The following is a 22500-nucleotide window of genomic DNA, read 5'->3' as shown; positions in this document are numbered from 1 at the left end:
TTGCCACCCAGCATGTCAGATCAACTCCATCCCTTATGGAGAAATGTAAAGGGCACGTAGAAACTGTTCAGAGGACATAGACTTTAACAATAACTTAACTGACATGACTAGCAGATTTAAAGCCCGAGGGTATTCAGATCGGGTGATTTACACAGCCATGAAAAGAGTGAGGAACATTACACGATCAGAGACACTGAAACCCAAACCCAATCCTCAGACTAAACAGGATACAAAAAATCTGATTAGACTGGTGACCAATTACGGTGAAGGGAGTCATCAACTATTTGGGATTCTTAAGAAATATTGGCACTTATTATTAAGTGACTCAGATATTAATAGGATGTTAAATGCTAGGCCCAGTATTACATATAGGAGAGGAACATCCTTATCTAATAAATTATGTCCCAGCTACCATCAAACACCTGGAAAATCCAACTGGCTTAGCCAACGGCCATCAGGTTTTCACTACTGCGGTGACTGTGGTGCTTGTAGATGGGCAGTTAAAAGAATAAAAGAGTTTAGTTACAATCAAATGGGTACTTTCAAAATTAATCTTTTATTAACTGTGAAACTACGTATAAAGTCTAAGTAATTGTATGTTCATGTACTAAGATCTATGTGGGGAGTACTACTAGAAGATTACGCGATAGGATGATGGAACATTTTAGGGCACTAAAGAATGGAGATACGAGGTACCCTATAGCTGCTCATTACATCAGGACTCAAAATGACAGGTTCAAACACCAATTTCAATACCATGGTATAGATGTAGTGAAAGCAAATAAAAGAGGGGGGGACAGAACCCTTCAACTGCGACGCAGGGAATGTATGTGGATAATGAAACTAAGAGGTGATGAGGATGGCCTTAATATGGATTCTGAATTACAGTTCTTTTTAGGCAATTGATTATGACATATGATGGGTTAATTATGAAGTTAATGATTTTTTGTGACAGTTAAGTATAGAATGTTACTAAGGCCTATATTGTTTGATGCATGCAATTTAAAACAATAGAAATTAATTGTATATATACATGTAGTTTGAGATAAAAAAGAATGGACAGTTGATGACTAGCGATATAAATGAATTGTTTATCAATCTTAGATTAGTATGGCAGAAATACGACGAATATCTTCTCTTCTCTCTTTTCAAATGTTTCCCTCATTATCTGGTTCACAGGATCTATTCTAATACGGGCTGGTATTCTAATTTTGACTCTACCTGAAACTTACTGTCTCTTCTTTTTCCCTTTTCAATAAGGAATTCAAGGTACTTACAACTCCGATTATACTGAGCCTTGTGGATAGATGTAGATATCCCCTTACTGGGGTTCGATACGAAAATGATATAGATATGAATCTGATATCACAACCAGCAGTGACTCTCGTGTAGCACAAAGAGAAAAGGGCAAACCTAGTCATAGATAAAGTGAAGATTTGAGAATAGAGGGTTCGAGGCTGCGGTAATCTTTTCAGAAATTATTTTGGAAAGAACTATAGTATTTTAATGTAGATTATACTGGCTGAGGTTCTACAAATATCACTATTCTGAATTGGGATATGTTATTGTTATTTTTACTTAGATGTGTCTATTTATATATAATACGAACGATTATATATTACCGAATGGTGGGATTAACACTACATAAACTAAAGAAGTAGATAGGGAAAAACGTGAGGACTTTTCGAGGGATCTGAGCTCAGTAGAGATCGGAAGGTTAACTGAATTTATCATAATTTAGTAACACTTATAATTTGGTAAATAACCAAACGAATTCGAGAATAATTGACCATTACAAGATGGCGCTCACGAGTAGATAGTATTTAAAGACACTCCAATATGGCAACCGAGCTGCATGCCAGTTTCACAATAGACGTGGATATACTACCTTCTGGTGAGTGATACGACCCCAGTTAACTTTATTTCAGTAAAACTGACCATTCAGATTGGGTGAATAATAATACCAACTTTCGTATACATATTTTGTCTTTTGTTCGTCTCCTACATGTTAAAATAGATCTGACGTACGAACGAAGATATTCGGTGAGTTTGTGTCGCTCTCCTTTTTGGAGGACTAACAAGGAAAATGGTGTGCGTTTATGGCAGTTTGAACTGTTAAAGTGAACCTCTCTCCTATACTTCTTAACTTGACAGGTCATTGATACTTAGGAGAAAAGACTATAGGTTGGTAACGTATAAATATGGAAATTTTATTATAGTCACCAATACTGGCTGTCGAGACACGTGGTGTTAGAGACGATATGTTTATGTCTCCCTTTACAGATACGAGTACTTTTGCGACTGGGAATTACCTTATACCAAAGTGGTACATTTATTGGTAAGGGGGAAGATCGGTAGTTTAGATAAACAATGCTCTTCTTTCTAGATACTTTAGCGTCTGATACTGAACATTTATTTATTACAGAGACTGATTAGTGGCGTGCTGCCAGGTTTCGTCATATATCTTCGTCGTGTATATTTGGAGTTGATGGAAATAATTTAGTTGGTGAGTCAGTAGGAACTGTATTGTGTAAACAAAACATCACAGTAGTGATTCCTTGAACTTTGGTTTAGATCGAATAAACTGAATATAATGTTTACTCGAAATACAGTCGAGACAGTAGAAGATGGTATTGTAGTCAAACTAGAATTGTTATTGATCTAAAGTTTTCTTGTATTATATAGAGAATAAGAGGACGAGGAGTATTGAATTAAGGGGATGAGACATACCCCACATGAGATCAACCCTACTTGCATAGCAAGGTGATTTTGACTACTAAATATTTTATTGTACTAAATGGGTGTGCATAAAGGTGACCTTATGGCCTCGGTGGCGTTGAGAAACTTTCTCTTATACTTTATTCCTCATAAAATCACTGGGATATAATAAAGGTACTTTAGCACTCTCTATCTTTACCTTTTTCTTTTTCTTTTTCTGCTGCTTTTAGTAAATAAAGTGTAGCAGGACAGTTTATTGATTGTTATTTATTTGATGTTTATATAACAGCCCTGACGAAGTCTATGGCTAATGTGATAAGCCAGACGAAACACGTGTTGGCTGTTGAATGAAGTTTGATACATCATTTCAAGATTTCCAGTGAATAAAGAAGATCTCTACGCTTTTCAGCATACTTTGTGGACTGTTATTTTGGACAATTCTGGACATGCTGGATGACTGTTGATATTTTGGACCAGGATTTGAGGAATAGAAATTGTGCACTCTTGTAACCAGGGACACTGGTTACCCTTTGTGTTAGAACAGTACTATAAATACTTGAGAGAAAAGTTGGTTGCACTTAGAATACTAGAGATAGACTTGATTTAATATTGGGGAGCGCAGGTGAGACTACTTTGCTTTCTATGTTTAACACCACACTCAAGTGTGGTTGTTGGGGGGTTTTCTTTGGTAACCACCCTCTTCTCACCTAGCAGCACCAATCAATAATACTTGAAAATAGTACTGATCCCTGGAGATTCTATGAGCGCTTCTATCTAGCAGTGTTACCAAAATTCTAAGATTTGCACTAGAAATACATTTCTGTTGTAATGTTATGTAATCTTCTAGAAACTGGAAGTGCCATTTTTTACTCTTCAAGGCATGTTCTAAATCGATCTGCAAATAGGTAGTCCCTACGAAGTTGAGAAATGGCCTTACCAGATGGGTCTGGTACCTTTTTTCCCGTCTTTGCCTCGTACAATTGGACGAAAATGTGTTTTACTGTTTGCCTAAATTGACCACATTTAAAAGTGTGAAAATTTTAGGCATTCTAGAAAGGCAGTGTGTTGACTTGACATTATGCGGACAGATTATAACATTCATGTCTCAAAAAAGCATTAGGTTTATCAGATAATTTGTTCTCAGAACACTTGGCACAGCGTATGAATAATAAACGAGTTCGTAGAAAAAGTAAGAATTTTGTAATTTCCGTCTCAGGAGAATGTTAAAGGTTGATTTATAGTGTCTAGTGGTACGGTGAATGCTCAGGAAATTGCTCTCCATAATAAATATGCATCCAGCAAAGGCAATCCTGAGTTTTGTACAGTGCAGCTCAATTGATTACATCTGCAAAAAGTTGTTACCCGGTTTGAAGCGCTTTAGACAAATATCTTCGTGACTTCCAGGCCCAAAGACAAACACTAAGGGGCATATGTACAAGGAAGTGGCAGAGTGAGGCATTAGCCGTCATGGCTTAACAACTCACTCTGCCACATCAGAAACGCAAGGCTGCACCCTATCTACAAGGATATGGTTCAGCCTTGCATTTCCTCCTGCGCTGGCGCTACACTTGGCAGTATAGCGCCAACGCAGGCACCCTTGCACTATAATGCCATGGTGTCTCCGTGCAGGGGAGGATTGTTTATGTGTAGGAAGGTGTCCATTCCTGCACATAAACAATCCTGAACTCCTGTCACTTCTATGTGTGCTGCTTAATGTAGCACACCTGCAAGATACAAAATTTCATTTTTTTAAAGGATTGTTTATGTGCAGGAAGGGACACCTTCTTGTTCATAAACAATTCAAGGCATTTTGCTTTTTCCATGTGTGCTGCACAATGCACAATGCAGCACACATGGAAAAAGAAAAATGGAGGAGAAATAAAGCATTTTTCCTTGTTTCGCAAACTTAAGATCAGGTTTTTCCTGGTCTTAATTTTGGCACTGCCTCCTATTTACGCTGCCCTTGTAAATAGGGGGCAGCTTAAAAAACAATGAATGTTGCGGTGGAATGCCCACCACAACACCCACTGCCCACCCTTTCACGCTAAGCATAGCATGAAAGGGAGCCTCATTTTTCAAGGCAGAGTTAAACCATGTTAAGTGGCTTAACGCTGCCTTGTAAATAAGGCGAGGCACCTATCGCCACCACAACGTCACTGAAAGTGATGCTGTGATGGCGATAAGGGCTTGTACATATTCCCCTAAGTTCTCTGAAAAACAAGCCTGAAAAAAATAGATTTGTTAGACATTTTTATTACTGGCATGTCAGCACAGCTGTCGGCTGGCCTATTGTTACCAATTCTTTGAACTATATGTGGATTTTGTGCTCCACCCAAATAAGTATTACACTTATTCCTCATACATTTTTAAAAACTATATTTCTATTAAATGTTTTTGGGGTGTTACAGCACAGCAAAAACCAAATTTCCATGCATTATAATACGTTCATAAGCATGTTTCTAGAGTGTACAAACAGCGCAAATCAATCAATTTAAAGAGAACAACAGCAAGCAAATAAGAAGAAAGAAGAAAAAAGAAAAGGGGGAAAACAAAAAGGGGAAAAGCAGGCAACCCATCAGGGCTAACAACCTAACGCAAATTTTTTAACATTTTCCTTCCAGCTCTGGATCGGTTCCCATATTCGCCTCCCAAGCAATCTGCCCTTTTTACCCTTTCTTGCATAGATACTCTTTTCTAGGTTAAACACAGCAAGGAGGCTAGCCAACCATTGGTGTAATGTTGGTGGTGCTCTGTCCAACCATGCCCTCGCTATACACATCCATAGAACAGAAATTGCCATAAATGGAAAATGGGCATCAGGCCCTTGCTCAGGCTCTCTGCTAACCCTGAGGATAATCCATACCGGTGTGAGGGTGATCTTAATTCCCAGGGACCAAAAAAGAAATGTTTCCAATGTTCTATGGAGCATCTACAGCTGCAGACAGTTAGCGAAGATATGCATTATATCTGCCTCTGAGGAGGCACAGCACAGGCAAGTAGTGTCTGTGGTTCCCCCCCACTGAGCTATCCTTGCAGGTGTATAGTATAGGGAGTATATCGTCTTGTAGTGTTGGGACTGTAGCCCAGCTGAACACAGCAAGGTCTTTCCCAGTTCTAGTGATTCCTGAAAACAGTCCTGCTCTATCCTCAGCTTCTCTCCCCATTTAGTGCCATATTTCTCCAAATCGTCCGCCTTTGTCGCAGAGAGTTCTGAATAGAATCTGCAGGTAGAGCAGTCCGCCCCACTCTCGATAGCATCAAGAATGGTATTCTTAGTAAACCCTGCCGATACTCCCTGTTTTTTCCAGAAGAAGCTCCAAACCAGTAAATATTTAAAGAAACTCCTTCTATCAATCCCGTATAACACCTGCAGCTCAACAAATTGGAGGATCCCATCGGGCCCCATCAGATCTCCCAATTTCAATATTCCCTTTCTTCCCCATTCAGCCATAACTGCATCCGCAAATATTTCTCCTGGGAGGGACACATTCCTAAACATGCAAGTATATAGATTAAACCTACCAAGTCCGTATTTTTTTGAGAAGGCTGCCCATATCCTATAAGCTGCCTGCAGCGTTTTGAATCTTGTTCTCTTATAGTAGCTAGAGTCAGCACAGTTAAGAAGGTAATTCCACGCATCTTCGCCCTGCATGTACTGAAACTCCGCCGCCCAATAATACATTTTGAAATCCGGAACCGCCCAGTCTCCTCTAGCCCTAGGAAGAGTCACATACCGCAATACCCTCCTTGTCTTGCCATGTGCCCATATAAAACTGTTCATTATTTGTTCCAGTGCCACAAACCTCTTGGCCTAAAAGAAAAGTGGAATTGTCCTAAATAAATAAAGAAACTTAGGCAAAATAATCATTTTAATCACGTTTGTGTGCCCCACTAGTGATAAGTGTAAATTATGCATCCTGCCGAGGTCTTGTTTAGCTTTAATATTCATAGGCCCAATGTTACTATCCACTGTCTTGTCAAGGTCTGCCGAGATACTAATCCCGAGGTAGACAGCTGAACCAACCACCCGCTCATCATTGCAAAATGCCCTGCTGTTCTTAATTATCTGTGTTTTAGCCCTATTGAGGGCATATCCTTAAAAAACTTCCCAAAGGTCTGAGCTTCTATCTCAACCTCTTCAGCCGTCCTTACTTGAATTGAAGTTACGATTGCCACGTCATCCACATATGCAAATGTTTTGAAATCTCACCCTTGAGTTTTTAGTGGCACACTCCTGTTGTTTAGTTCCAGACTGCGCAACAGTGGATCAATATAGAGGGTGAAGAGAAGTGGCGAACACGGGCACCCTTGATGAGTCCCTCGCTTAATCCGTAAAGGCGCAGTGTACCCTCTATTAATTCTAAGCCGGGCTGTAGGGCCTCTATACAAAGCCTGTATGGCCTTTATAAATCCCTCCCCTATACCGTTCCGCCTCAAGGTCATCCAGAGGTAGTCCCAGGAGACCCTATCGAATGCCTTCTCTGTGTCTAGCAGCAGAATGGCCATAGGGTCTCCTGAGACCTCCGCTGAATCAAGGAGAGTAATAAATTGCCGTATGTGCTGCCACGTGCCCTTTCCTGGTATGAAACCATGCTGGGCGGGGCTGACCAATCCCTCTATCACTCTACATAGTATTAAAGCTAGTATCTTGGAGAAGATTTTTGCATCTGTATTCATGAGAGTTATGGGTCTATAAGACCCTGGCTCTAAAGACGGTTTTCCCTTCTTCAGGGATATTACTATGTCTGCCCCTACCCAGGAATTCGGTATTGATTCTCCCACTTTCGCCTGCAACATCGTATCCCCCATATCCTTACTTTGAACCATTTGGAAAACCTTGTAGAATTCTAAGGGTATCTGATCAGGACCTGCTGCTTTACCTGATGGAAGACTATTTAACGCCGCTAGTATCTCTTGAATAGTTATAGGGAGTTCCAGTACCACCTTCTCCTCCTCAAGGAGGCCAGTGGCTAGTATATCCTTAAGATACGCCTGGATTGCTGTTGCGTCCCTTGGCTGGTCCTCATTATATAACTCAGCGTAGAATAGCCTAAAGACTTCCCGGATCTCACTGGGATCTGTTATAGTACCTCCTCTACCATCCAAGATATCCCTTATTTCCTCTGCTGCAACCTTCTGCCTTGTATGAATCGCCAAGGTGGGCCCCACCCTCTCGCTTAATTCGTAGCATTGTTATTTCCTAATTAAAAAGTTAGCTGCTGCATTCCTAGCAATGTTCTCGACAGCCTCTGCTTTAGTGGCTATTATTTTAAGTAGAGTTTTCTCTAAGGGTGTCCTCTGCTGGATTGCAATATTCAGCTCCTCCTCTGCTACCACCACCGCCTTAGAAAGTTCGTTCACTTTTATACCTTCCTGTTTTTGTTTGTGTAAACTATAACTCAGAGTCCCCCATTCTTATGCCCGCCTTAAACGCGTCCATGCCATCTCAGAAGAGGTGCCTACCCTGTTAATATCCCAAAAGGTAACAATCCAATTGTTCATATGTTTTATGTAGTTCTCATCTTTTAGTAGTGCCCTTTCAAACGACCAGGTACTCTCTCTTTTTACTACCCTATGAAGCTTAAGGGTGATTACTAATGGGTTGTGGTTGGATATAATATGGGGGAGTTTCTCTATCTGGGTTCTTACCCATTAAAGAATTGGTGACTAAGAAATATTCCAGCCTCACGCAGACCTTGTGTGGTTCTGAATAATATGTGCTACTAGTGCCTGTAGGGTTCAGGCATGCCCAGACATCGACTAACGAGTTGTGTCAGGCCAAACTAACTATTGCACGACAAGTCTTTTTTTTACGGACCACGTAGGCTTGCCCCCCCTCGATCCCTATGCCAGCCAGACCGTTAATGTTAAAGTCTCCACAGCAGATTATCGGTTCCGGCCATGAAGCTAGTTCTGCGTCCAAGAACTCAAAGATGTCAGGGTCATCATCCGTTGACCCATAAACTGATACTATGGTACATTTTTCACCATGTATTATACTCTCAAGAAGGACCCATCTACCCCACTTGTCTTCAAGTTTCCTTTTAACTATAATGTCACCTCTTTTAGCTAATACAGCGACCCCCCCTTGTCTTGATACCTTGCTTGGTATGTGCCAGCAGGGAAAAACCCAACTGCTCCAGCAGATAACCCCTCACCCCCTCTATGTGTGTCTCCTGTAGGCATACCAGATCTAGTCGCATTGACTTCAGCATAGTGGCGACTTGCTGCCTTTTGATGTAATCATTGAGCACACAGACATTTATTGATGCAATCCAAACACTCATTAAAATACAACAAATGGGAGTCCCACCATCCGCCAGTAGTTTAGAAAGTTTCGAATATCGTGCTGAGCTGTGCTGTGCTGTATGTGTCACGTTATCCTCATACAATTGTGTTTTTTAGTGTATTATTATTTCTGCTGTGGAGTGCTTGCATTGCAGAGTATGACAGGCTATTTTACATCTCAAACGTATACTGAATTATCACATATTAAATTATTTATCATATATAGACTAGATACTTTTGTGTTTTTGTTTCACTTCACTGGCCATTTTAACGTGTGTCTTGCTCCTGTCTGCCGTCCCCATTTTCTTTCCCCTTGTGCCTTTCATATTGACTTTCCATTAATGTTTATTTCTAGTTGTTTCCCCATATGAAATGTCCTATTGCTTTTTGTGTATTATAGCATTAAAGCCAGTTCTAGTGGTTTTACTACTACTTGTTTTTAAAGCTTGTGTCCTTATCTATGAATCTGGTTTGGTACAAGTCTCCTGTGCTTTAAATAGGCAGGTACTGTCAGGTATTGGGTACCTCAACTTCTTCAATTGGAGCGTACCAGCACTTCTCTATAGGGATAAAATAGTTAGTAAGGTAGTGTAACCGCACTTCTGAGTAGGTAAAAATTACTCTGGGACAATGAGTTCCGGCTCTTTTTACTATGGAATAGGCCAAAGAAGGACTTGTTCAGCAGCCATATCATCCGTTTTTCCATGAAAAAATCCTGACAATTAAGACCCAGACTCCTGAATTAAAAGATCAAAAGATTCAAGGTATTGTCAATGATTAGAGGTGGGTGAGCCACTTAGGGATCGGGCCAGAGGACTGGCTCAGCTTGAGGTCCTCTTGGACTCTCGAGCACAAAACAAGCCAAGCTTTAATGTGGTTTTTGGTGGCCACCACTCGCTACCATCATGCACCAAGAATTACAAACAAAGCATAAACCTATGATGATAAAAAAGGAGAGAAGGAGTTTTCCGTTTAGATGGTAAATTTCATAATGTTAAGTCAGAAACCTTGGACCAATCCTGGCTTCCATGCTAGACAAAATTATGTGATCCAAAGCAAATATTGCATTTTATAGGCCCACCTTTTTCTTCATTATTCCGTATTAGAGCACCTTCCATTATAATATTATGTATTAAGTTGAAACGCTTCTACATGTTAAAGAAATATCTTTTTTCATTTTAAAGAGACTAACATAGTTTCACATGATGTTTGTTGCATGATTTAGACCCCAACTATTTCATGGCTCAGCTAATGCACAGGTTATTAGAGCCCTGCCAGACGACTGGTTCAGGCCTAGCTTGTCTCTCTCTGTTAATTTACTGGCTCACCCACCTCTATCAATGATAACAGAAACCATATAATTGACAACTTATTCAGAGCATCTCAGATAGAACTTTGGAATAGCTCAAAAAACAATTACCTTTTTATAGGTGGAATCATTAACACAACATAGGTGAAATGTTGGCACAGGATGTAATGATCGGGAGAACAGCAAGTATTGAAGATTGAAAATCTATTAAGGACTATGTAGTCATAGGATGCAACCACAGCACCTTGTTGGTCCAAGGACCTAAGGATGAGAAAATAAAACAAAAGCACTGTTTTGAAATTTTGTACATGGAAAACCTTCATAGTAGAAGGAATGAAAACAAGGGAGAGTTCAACCCATTGAAGATATAGCTCTCCATTATTCATGGTGCCTTTCCCTACCTGACCACCTGCTGATTCCTCTGATCCTTAATGAAATAAGGAGACGTTAGACCTAAAACAGGTCTTTACTACGAATCGAAGTGCCTTCATGTCCCTGCATTCACAGTTGTACTGAAATTTGACTCATATTTTCATAGTTCAAACATTGGAGGAAGATCGTCTTACCCGCTGTGCTCACGTTTTTCATGTTGTCTTTTAAGAGATTTGTTTTATTTATATTTGACTTTCTCCTTGCCAAGGCCAGAAGGCTTCAAATGTAACTTGTAAAATGAAAAATGAATAAATGGTGAAAGTTGATTCTCATCCATAGTGAGTACTTTTAGACATTTTCCATTAGCATCCAACTTTTCATCAAGCAGTGTATCTAGTGCGTGCTGCTTTCAACAAGATAGCCTGGATACAAAGGCATGACCCCTACAGGTCCAGGAGGCCTCTCTTGCCCTGCCCTGACTAAAACCAGCTACTTTAGTCTATGTTGTTGTGTCAGCTTTTCGTACTGTCCTCTTAGAAAAATACCTGGCAAGTGTGGGTCTTCAGGGTTTCTCTTCCACTGTAGTGATTTTCTCTGCTGCTAGCGTATACATACGTAGATGTTGCCGATATTCCCTGGTCCCACTCATCAGTATGTCTTACTAGCTCCTCGGACCAGGACCTACACCTTTATCTGTGTCTTCCAAAGTCTACACTAAGCAAAAATTTTCAAAACCAATTTGTCTCACCTTTGGAAGGTGAATGCTGACCAATTTGTCTTGCCTGTGCTTGTTTGCCTTGGGCTTCCATCTTAAAACACTCAAAAAACAAAGGTTAAAGTAGCATTATAGATAGGTGAAATATTCAGTAACAATGTAATATAGTAATCTATAAAAACCATGGAAATTCACCAATTGTAGTTCTCTCAACTAACTATAACTCTCTAGTGTAACTATCACTGATGTCATCGAAGAAGTCATGAGTGATGTACTATGTGGAGTAATTAGCAGTGCATGGCAAGGAAGCAAGTTATAGGGGCATATCAAGAACGGCGATACAATTATCGCCGCTTTAGCGGCAAGAAACTGCTGCTAAAGTGTCCATAATGGGCTTGATACTATGCTCTTGTGAATTCCCGTAGCAGCCCAGGTTCTGGTGGGAATTCACAAGGGCATATTATTAAGCCCATTATCGCCACTTTAGCAGCAGTTTCCTGCCGCTAAAGTGGCGATAATATTATCGCCGTTCTTGATAATAAGCCCCATTGTTCGTTAGAGCACAAGTTATAGTTTCTTGAGATATATAACGGGTACATTTCTGTGTATAAAATGTATATTGTCACTGAACATTTCACCTAACTATAACATTACTTTATGTTAATTTCTAGGTTTTTTTGTGTGTAAAGTAGTATTTAATTACCATATGTAAAATTAACCAACTGCTGCGCCTTTGGCTGCGCGCGGATGGGGTTTGGCTGTAGGGCCTGCCCTGCTGCCACCTTGCCGCATGCAGCCACCCCATACATTTCCTGTCACAAGCACTAGGCTGAATGACACAAGTGAGGTACCAGTTTTATTGAGAGACTTAGGCAGCGCTGGGTGGGTGGAAGTTTATGGCTTCCCGCAGATTCCAGAACTTTCCATCATAGAATTGTTAGGAAATCAATTTTACAAAGTTTAAATTTTCAATGGATTCTAAGAAACAGACCCTGGTGATAGCCACACAAGTAACCCCATCCTGGATTCCCCTGGGTGTCTAGTTTGAAAAAATGTACATGTTTGCTAGGTTTCCCTAGGGCCAACTGAGCTAGGGTCCAAAATGCTCAGTTAGGCACATTGCTTAACAAGTATTTGAGATGCAATAGGTCTCGCATTACGAAAGTTTGAGCTATTGGTATTGTAAATTACAAATATTTGATTTATGTGTTGGTTTTGAAAATAGCGAAATTAATAGCTTTGTCATTTACAATGTCAATAGTTTTAACTTTCGCAAACGTGACACCTATAGCATTTGCAATGCAATATGTGTTGAATTTACATGACTTAGAAGTATTAATATTACAAATAATGGCTTTTATTTTTTTTGTAATTAATACTCAAATAAAAGTTATTGTAATTTATAATGGCAATAGCTTAAACTTTTGAAAATAACTTTTTGGAAGATTATGTTCAGTGTATTTTATTGTGATGAAAATCCAACAACAGCAGTGAAATATTAACATCTTTTTGTGACATTTGTAATAGAAGCTTGAAACACTGAGAGAACATATTAGAACCAGCTGCTGCTGAATGGTTGTACAGAGTGATGCTGTGGCGTTCAGTGGTGCTGAGTGATGCTAAGGCCTTCAGTGGTGCTGTGTGATGCTGTGGCCTTCAGTGGTGCTGAGTGATGCTGTGGCCTTCAGTGGTGCTATGTGATGCTGTGGCATTCAGTGGTGCTGAGTGATGCTGTGGCATTCAGTGGTGCTGAGTGATGCTGTGGCATTCAGTGGTGCTGTGGCACTGAGTGGTGCTGAGTGATGCTGTGGCGTTGAGGGATGCTGTGGCATTGAGGGGTGCTGTGGCGTTGAGGGGTGCTGTGGCATTCAGTGGTGCTAAGTGATTCTGTGGTGCTGAGTGATGCTGTGGCGTTGAGTGGTGCTGTGGTGTTGAGTGGTGCTATGGTGTTGAGTGGTGCTGTGGCGTTGAGTGGTGCTGTGGCATTGAGTGGTGCTGAGTGATGCTGTGGCATTGAGTGATGCTGTGGCATTGATCAATGCTGTGGCGTTGAGTAATGCTGTGGCATTCAGTGGTGCCGAGTGATGCTGTGGCACTGAGTGATGCTGTGGCACTGAGTGATGCTCTGGCGCTGAGTGATGCTGTGGCGTTGAGTGATGCTGTGGCGTTGAGTGATGCTGTGGCATTGAGTGGCACTGTGGCGTTGAGTGGCGCTGTGGTGTTGAGTGGTGCTGTGGCATTGAGTGATGCTGTGGCATTGAGTGATGCTGTGGCATTGAGTGATGCTGTGGCATTGATCAATGCTGTGGCGTTGAGTAATGCTGTTGTGTTGAGTAATGCTGTGGCGTTGAGTAATGCTTTGGCATTCAGTGGTGCCGAGTGATGCTGTGGCGCTGAGTGATGCTGTGGCGCTGAGTGATGCTGTGGTGCTGAGTGATGCTGTGGCGCTGAGTGATGCTGTGGCGTTGAGTGGCGCTGTGGCGTTGAGTGGCACTGTGGCGTTGAGTGGCGCTTTGGCATTGAGTGGCGCTGTGGCGTTGAGTGGTGCTGTGGTGTTGAGTGGTGCTGTGGCATTGAGTGGCGCTGTGGCGTTGAGTGGTGCTGTGGCGTTGAGTGGTGCTGTGGCGTTGCGTGGTGCTGTGGCGTTGAGGGGTGCTGTGGCGTTGAGGTGTGCTGTGGCGTTGAGGGGTGCTGTGGCGTTGAGGGATGCTGTGACGTTGAGGGAGGCTGTGGTGTTGAGGGATGCTGTGGCATTAAGGGATGCTGTGGCATTAAGGGATGCTGTGGCATTCAGTGGTGCAGAGTGATGCTGTGGCATTGAGTGATGCTGTGGCGTTGAGTGATGCTGTGGCATTGAGTAGTGCTGTGGCGTTGAGTGGTGCTGTGGCGCGGATTGGTGCTGTGGCGCTGAGTGGTGCTGTGGCGTTGAGTGGTGATGTGGCGTTGAGTGGTGTTGTGGCGTTGAGCGGTGCTGTGGCGTTGAGGGGTGCTCTGATGTTGAGGGGTGCTGTGATGTTGAGGGGTGCTGTGGCATTCAGTGGTGCCGAGTGATGCTGTGGCACCGAGTAATGCTGTGGCACCGAGTGATGCTGTGGCACAGAGTGGTGCTGTGGCGTTGAGTGGTGCTGTGGCTTTGAGTGGTGCTGTGGCGTTGAGTGGTGCTGAGTGATGCTGTGGCGTTGAGTGATGCTGTGGCGTTGAGCAATGCTGTGGAGTTGAGTGATGCTGTGGCATTGAGGGATGCTGTGCACTGAGCGGTGCTGTGGCATTGAGTGGTGCTGTGGCATTGAGTAGTCCTGTGGCATTGAGTAGTGCTGTGGCGTGGAGGGGTGCTGTGGCATTCAGTGGCGTTGAGTGATGCTGTGGCATTGAGTGATGCTGTGGCGTTGAGTGATGCTGTGGCGTTGAGTGATGTGTGGCGTTGAGTGATGCTGTGGCGTTGAGTAATGCTGTGGCGTTGAGTAATGCTGTGGCGTTGAGGGATGCTGTGGCATTCAGTGGTGTTGAGTGATGCTGTGGCGTTGAGGGATGCTGTGGCGTTGAGTGATGCTGTGGCGTTGAGTGATGCTGTGGCGTTGAGTGATGCTGTGGCGTTGAGTGATGCTGTGGCGTTGCTTTGGGTGGCATAGAATTTCCCAAACTGGCACATTTATAGGATTGTGATGCGGAGTAGGATGTGTTGTACCGACACGTGGCGGTGATGGTCGTCCCTGTCTCCAGTGCATCATTAGTAGGCTCCTGAGCAGTATCATGAGCTCCGGCGCTTGTTTATTTACAAATAAAGCACTGTGAGCTCACCGCAGGAGAAGAGATTAAACAGGCAGAAGAAAAAAACTGTGCACACTACTTCCCTCGGAGCACTCATCTCCAAAACGCCTGTCATTCCTGTCTGCAGATGCTGATAGCACTAGTCTCTCTCTATAAAACAAAAAACACACCCACCCCCATACACAATAAGCATCAAGTGATTGACAGGCATACTGACTAATCAGACGTCGAGTCACCCCAGACATCCCTTCAACTATAGATGTAGTAAATGTAGAGTTGAAACAGCAGAGCTGCGCCGCGAGGCACATCATGGTTTGGAAAGCAGAGCTATCTCTCGGGTCACACAGAAGTAGCAGGCTCCGCCTCATAGCACTGGTGTAGATTGAACAGCAGCGCGGTGCCCAAATTCACACAGATGTAGCAGGTTTATTGTTTAAGCAGCAGACCTTCGCTAGATGTAGCACACGCTGTAAACAGAGGCCAAAGTGCAATCCATTTCCCTCCTTCCTCACATCAGTAAGATGACCGAGAAACATGTGAATACCTATCTATCTAAGTTTATCGAGGCAGCGGGTGGTCTGTACCATTCACAATCTGGGTTCAGACCTAACCACAGCACTGAGTCGGCCCTCCTCTCCGTAACCAACACCATCAGGATGGCACAGGATAGAGGAGGTTCCATGATCTTGGTGCTGTTGGATTTATCCGCTGCCTTCGATACGGTCTCACATGACATTCTTCTCGGTCGTCTGCAGAAGGTGGGAATAGGCGGTTTGGCTCTGGCTTGGCTGAAAAGTTTTCTCTTGGGTCGATCACAAACCGGCAAGTTGGGCACCCATTATTCTATCTTTAGGGAGCTCACTAAGGGGGGTCCCCCAGGGCTCATGCCTAAGCCCCACATTATTTAATGTGTATGTGGCCCCCTTGGCGGATATTGTAAGAGAATATGGGTTCACCCCAGTATCGTATGCTGACAATACCCAGCTTCTGTTTCCTTTCCATACCATGACTCCGGCAATTAAACATGCTTTCGCCACTGGTATGAGAGCAGTATCCGATTGGATGACCTCAAATTGCTTACAATGCAATGTGAGCAAGACAGAGGTCGTGCTATTTGGAGAGGCCCCCCTCCTGTGGTCTCCTAAGTGGTGGCCCACGGATCTAGGAGCTGCTCCCTGCCCTAAGCAGATCGTGAAAAATCTGGGAGTACGGCTTGATCAAGCACTACTTCTAAAAGAACATGTGAACTTGGTGGCCGGAACCTGCTTCAGGACCATTGGGCTCTTGAGGCATGTGTTCCCTTTCCTGGATGATTGTCAAAGGAAAACACTGGTTCAGACTCTGATCATCAGTAGGCTGGACTACTGCAATGGACTGCTCCTCTCTGTCAACGAGGAGCAACTTAGTCGCTTGCAGGTGATCCAGAATACTGTTGCAAGGCTAGTTCTCGATGCTCCAAAGAGATCTCCATCACGCCCTCTTCTTCATAAGCTCCACTGGCTGCCCATCCGCCAGAGAATTGAGTTTAAAATCTGTTGTATAATACACAGATGTCTCTCTGGTTCTGGCACCAAATATTTGGCTGAATTATTTCAGCCATATGTACCGACTCGCTCTTTGCGGTCTGGCAATTTATCATTGCTGCAGATTCCACGGACTAAGAAGGCTAAGCAAGGAGGTCGTGCATTGTCTTATAAGGGCCCTACTCTCTGGAACAAACTGCCTATAACTTTAAGACAAAATACTAATCTACCTGCCTTTAAGAAATCCTTGAAGACCTATCTGTTTCCAGCTATGTAATATCTTCGGCTCTCATGATTATGGTTATTTCTGGCATCTTGGAACATCGTAAGCGCGGAGATACCTCTGGTCGATTCCAGCGCTATATAAGAAATAAAATAAAATAAAATAAATAAATAATCCCGATCCCTTTGGGGATTAAGGATGGGCGGGGTGGCCAATGTGCTGGTGGTAGACGGGGCAGGCAGGCTCGCGTCTGCCATCCAGCGTCATCCTAAAAAACATTTCAGGTAAACACCCCCCACCGCAGCAGAGGCACTGAGGAGGTGTTGTCTGTTCGTCCTACCTCACCTGCAGAAGAGAAACCATAGCAACTGCGAAAACAGGTATGAGGAAAGGAAGTACGTTTAGGATCTGCTATGGCTGATAATTGTAGACAGTGGCCACCTCCCCCTCTCCATGGCGTCCAGCGTGGTGACCGCCGCGCATAGGAGGCGCACTCAGCCATACATTGTGCCTCCAGGAACCGGTGGGCAGCCTGCCTGACAGCATAGAGGAGGGGGCGGGGGGAGTACCGGCCCCGGCTTAGAGCAGAGGCCGCAGCGTGAGCCTTGGGAATCAGCTGGTGCCTGCGCCCCTTTCGGCAGTACCTTCGCTCCTCCGTCCATGCGGCCCCCATGCCCGGACCTGCGCTCTCACCTCTGCCGGTGCTCCTGGGCTGTGGTTATCCGGGCGGCCCTGGTAGGTGAGCGTTCCGCTTTTCCCCTGCTCTCCTGCAGCTGGCTGCGGCTCGCGAGCCGGGCTGTGTGCTGCCGGCTCCGGGCTGCTGCTGCTCCTATCCAGTCCCTGGACTCCCTGTACATACAGAGGCGGCAGCCAAGGTTATGTGTGGGCAGGGATTGTGCAACGGCAGGCTGTGCGCTCAGAGAGGGCGGGAGTGCGAGCACAGATGCCCTAAACAGGGACAGACACACGTCCAACTCTCCAGCAAAGGCACCTGCGTCAACCCGGGCACAACACGAAGTGCGGTGTATTCAGAAAGCGTGTACTTGCCCCATTTTTAGTGCGACTTATAGCTCACACGACCGGATTTTAACGCTTTTTTTTTTATCTGCGTGCCGTGCCAGAATGATGTTGCTTTTAAAACGAGTAAAGCAAAACTACACGTGTGAGCCGGCTAAGAACAAGCTGCGATGAGATGTACCGGAAGTTCGGGAACGTCATGCCGGTGTGGGGCGGGACTTCCGTCTTCTGAAGCCCGCGGCTCCAATGCCCGAGGGAGAGCTGCCGCGGAGGCTGCTGCAGTCCGGAGTGGCGCCGCCGATGCGGTAAGTGGAGGGGAGGGGAGGGGAGGGGGGTCTCTGTGTGTGTGTGTGTGTGTGTATATATATATGTATGGGTATGTGTATGTGTATGTGTGCGCGCGCATGTGTGTGTGCCTTCGGCCGACCTAAGTACGCTGTGTGTGCACCCGCCCTTTATAGCGTAAGCGCATCCACAGACCCCAGGCGGCTTGTGCACCAGTCTGTCTCCCTTGAGAGACATTTAGACAGCAATAGGTCTCGAGAGCGAGACCTAAAAAGGGTTTTGGGCCATTTCCCGTCGCAGCCACTAGGCCTACCCCCGCAAAGGAGGTACCATTTTTATTTGGAGACCTGTGTGAATGCTTGGTGAGTGGAAGTTTGTGGTTCCCCAAAGATTACAGAACTTTCCATCACAGAAATGTGAGGAAAAGGTTTATTTTTCCCCAAAGTTTGAGGTTTGCAAGAGAATCTGGGTTACAGAACCTGGTGAGAGCCACACATGTCACTCCATCCTGGATTCCCCTGGCTGTCTAGTTTAAAAAATTTACAGGTTTGCTACATTTCCCTAGGTGAGAGTGAGCTAGGGCCCACAATCCACAGCTAGGCACATTTTTAAAAAAAAGGTCAGTACCTAGTGGAATTTCTGCCCTCCTGGGGGGGGGGGGGCAGATCGGGGGCTATTCTCCCGATTGCCCCCAAGGGGGCCAGAAAGACTCTGGTCATTTTTTTAGGGGTGGGGTCATTGGCATGACCAGTCTGGGTAGCCCCCAGCCCCAGACTTTTGTGTTATTAACAGTATGCATTAAGGAGATGGTTTTTCTAAACAGTATGAAACTATGAGGTTCCATGTGTTTATGTGTAGCCTTTTCAATAATGATTGTAAGTACATTGTGATATGTCAATTTGTATACTAAATAGATTGTTATTGTTTTGATAAGGTTGAATTACCTTTTCTTACCTTTTCTTAACTATGCATTTTTAATTCACAGCAAACATTGTGGCTATTCCTGAAGAAGGCGTGTTATACGCCGAAACGCGCGTCGAGGCAAAATTACAACTTTACTGCCACCTTTTTTATGTATTTTATTTTTTGTATTTTATTGACTGTATACAAATAGTTTTGACTAATATATATGAATTGTAATACATTGTGTAATTTCCAATGTGGGAATTTTTTAAACAAAACCAATTATTAAAAATGTAAGGTCTTTTCTGCACTTATTGCCTCCCTACTGTTCTGTCATTGTATACTGTGGTGTTTTATTTAATTGTCTATCTTGAGTTTGATATTTTAGATTGCCTAGGATTGTTTCTCTCAAATAGAATGCAGAACGATGTCATACATTCACCCCAGTACAGAGATCTGGGCCTAAATCCATTCTTTTTTCTCCCCATGCCATGCTAGTTGAAACCCAGCCATATGCAAATCAGTCTTGACCCAGCACCCAAACTGGGGTGGCATGGTGAGCAAAAGAATGATGGATTTAACCCAGATCTCTTGACTGAAGGTGAATGTTTTGATTGGTTGAGCATTCCATCCATCAATTGTGTGTCTTTTGTTTCCTCACCCTAAGTATGCCGGGTATGTCCAGACATTGGTCCCGGGCTCACTGTGCCACTGGTTTCAAGCTATCCTGGCTAATGAGGGGTAAAACCCCGAAACTGGTCATAGGATGCTTGTTTCCGGTCCAGGGATGACCTGGCTTGGCAGTTCGTGCTGGACTGTTCCTACGTGGCACCGGGTCAACACTGATTTGTATATGGCCAGGTCTAAACTGGGGTGGGATGGTGAGCAAAAGAATGATGGATTTAACCCAGATCTCTTGACGGGGTGGATGTTTTGATTTGTTCTGCATTCCATCCATCAATTGTGTGTCTTTTGCTTCCTCACCCTAAGTGCGCCGGGTATGCCCAGACGTGGGTCCCGGCTCACTGTGCCACTGGATTCCAGCTATCCTGGCTGATGAGGGGTGAAACCCTGAAACCGGTCCTAAGATGCTTGTTTCCAGTCCAGCAAGCACCTGGTTTGGCAGTTTGGGCTGGGCTGTTCCCTTGAGGCACAGGGTCAAGACGTATTTACACATAGCCAGGTCTAAACTGGGGTGGCATGGTGAGCAAAGAATGATAGATCTCTTTACTGGGGGTAAATGTACCAAATTGAACAAGCTGAAAATTCTGCCAAAACACTATTTAACATTGTTAAGGATATTTCCGCCCCCTCAGCATGTAAACAGTCTCCTTTAGAATCCCAACTACTATGTGACTCCATCGCGAACTTCTTTCATGAAAAGATCTCTAGGATTTATTCCAACTTCCCCACCGCGATCACTGACATCTCAGGATCTACGACAACGTTGAGCAACCCGCCGACTTGTTCCTCCTGTCACTTCAATCAGTTTGAACCCATTTTGATGAAGGATACAAACCGCCTACTTTTGGCGGCAAAATCAGGCTCACCATCTGACCTATACCCTCCTAGAACCATGGCCCTTTTTTCCCCAGCCTGTACTCCAGTAATACAAAAAATGTTCAATTCTTCGATTTTGACCGGCTGTATTCTATCCACCTGTAAAGAAGCATTTGTTCGCCCCATTTTAAAGAAGCCATCGGTCGACCCCCTGGAGCTCGGTAACTACAGACCGATATCCCTGTTACCCCTGCTGGGGAAAATGCTAGAATCAGTAGTAAATAAACAGCTTAGCCAGTACCTAGAATGTAACAACCTTCTCGAACCTTCACAGTCAGGCTTTCGCCCCGGTTTCAGCACAGAAACAGCCATTCTGGCTGTAACTGATGCACTGAGACTTACCCTCGATGCCGGAGGATCTATGATATTGATCCTGTTAGATCTCTCCGCAGCTTTCGATACTATATCTCACCAACTGCTGGCAGAGAGACTACAGGAGTGCAGCATCGGGGTTGGCCTTGCAGTGGCTGAAGAATTTTCTATCTGACAGATGCCAAACCATTATCCCAGGCCCCTTTGCATCTCAAAAATTCCTGCTTGACAAGGGTGTGCCTCAGGGCTCGTGTCTGAGCCCTACGCTCTTTAATATATATATGGCTTCTCTAGCAAAAATTGTGCAACCATTCGGCTTTGAGATAGTTTCATACGCCGACGACACACAACTTTTATTCCCGATCGGCTCCAACTCCATCGACAAGAAACTACGTTTCTCGGGTGGAATGTTGGCAATCTTGGAGTGGATGAGAGAGCATTGTCTCCAGCTCAACCCGAGGAAAACTGATTTTATACTCCTAGGCAGAGCCGCTCAATCCTGGTCACCGAATTGGTGGCCATCAGAGTTGGGGAAGCTACTTCCCCTTCCCTCTCAGTAAAAAGTCTGGGAATCCAACTAGACCACAAACTTATGATGAAAGACAACATGAAGAACATCTCAGTGGTCGTGCTACTATCGCCTACGCCTACTACGTAAAATATTCCCCTATTTCTACTAAAACACCGCAGAACAGTAGAACAGGCTATGGTTGTGAGTCGGCTCGATTATGGAAATGTGTTGCTGGCTGAATTTGGGGAGAAAACGATTTCCAAACTTCAAGTGATTCAAAATACGGCAGCAAGGATGGTCTTAAACCAACCTCCTGGATCCTCTTCTCTTCCCCTTCTTAGAAAATTGCACTGGCTCCCAGTGAAAAAGAGATCCTTTTTCAAAATCTGTTGCCTCTCCTTTAAAGCTCTTAAAGGGGAAGGCTCCCGCTATCTGCAAAACAAGCTATCCAAGCACCTATCTCAATGCAATTTAAGATCCAACTCACTAGCTTTCCTGAATATCCGTCGCATTTGCTTAAGTCGCACAGGTGGCAGAGCATTCTCCTATATTGCTCCTAAATACTGGAACTCATTACTAGAGACCCTGCTTAAATCTACATCTCTTTTGACCTTCAGGAAACTACTAAAGACCTTCTTGTTCTAATTAGGACTTTTTACCTGAACAAACATCATCCTGATCCGCCTTCTGCTAGCCTCCAGGTTAAGCGCTGAGATGCCCCCGGGTGATTCAGGCGCTATACAAAACCCCCATTAAAATAACATAACATAACAATGTTTTGATTCGCTTTGCATTCTGTTCATCAATGGTGTGTCTTTTGCTCCCCCACCGTAAGTGCTCCAGGTAAGCCCCGACGTGGGTCACGGGCTCACTGTGCCACTGGATTCAAGCTTTCCTGACTGATGAGGGATGAAACCCTGAAACCGGTCCTAGGTTGCTTATTTCCGGTCCAGGCAGGACCTGGCTTGGCAGTTCGGGTTGGACGGTTCACATGAG

Source organism: Lissotriton helveticus, chromosome 7 (genome assembly GCF_964261635.1).
Source record: "Lissotriton helveticus chromosome 7, aLisHel1.1, whole genome shotgun sequence".
Taxonomy (NCBI): Eukaryota; Metazoa; Chordata; class Amphibia; order Caudata; family Salamandridae; genus Lissotriton; species Lissotriton helveticus.
This window is presented reverse-complemented; position numbering follows the sequence as displayed.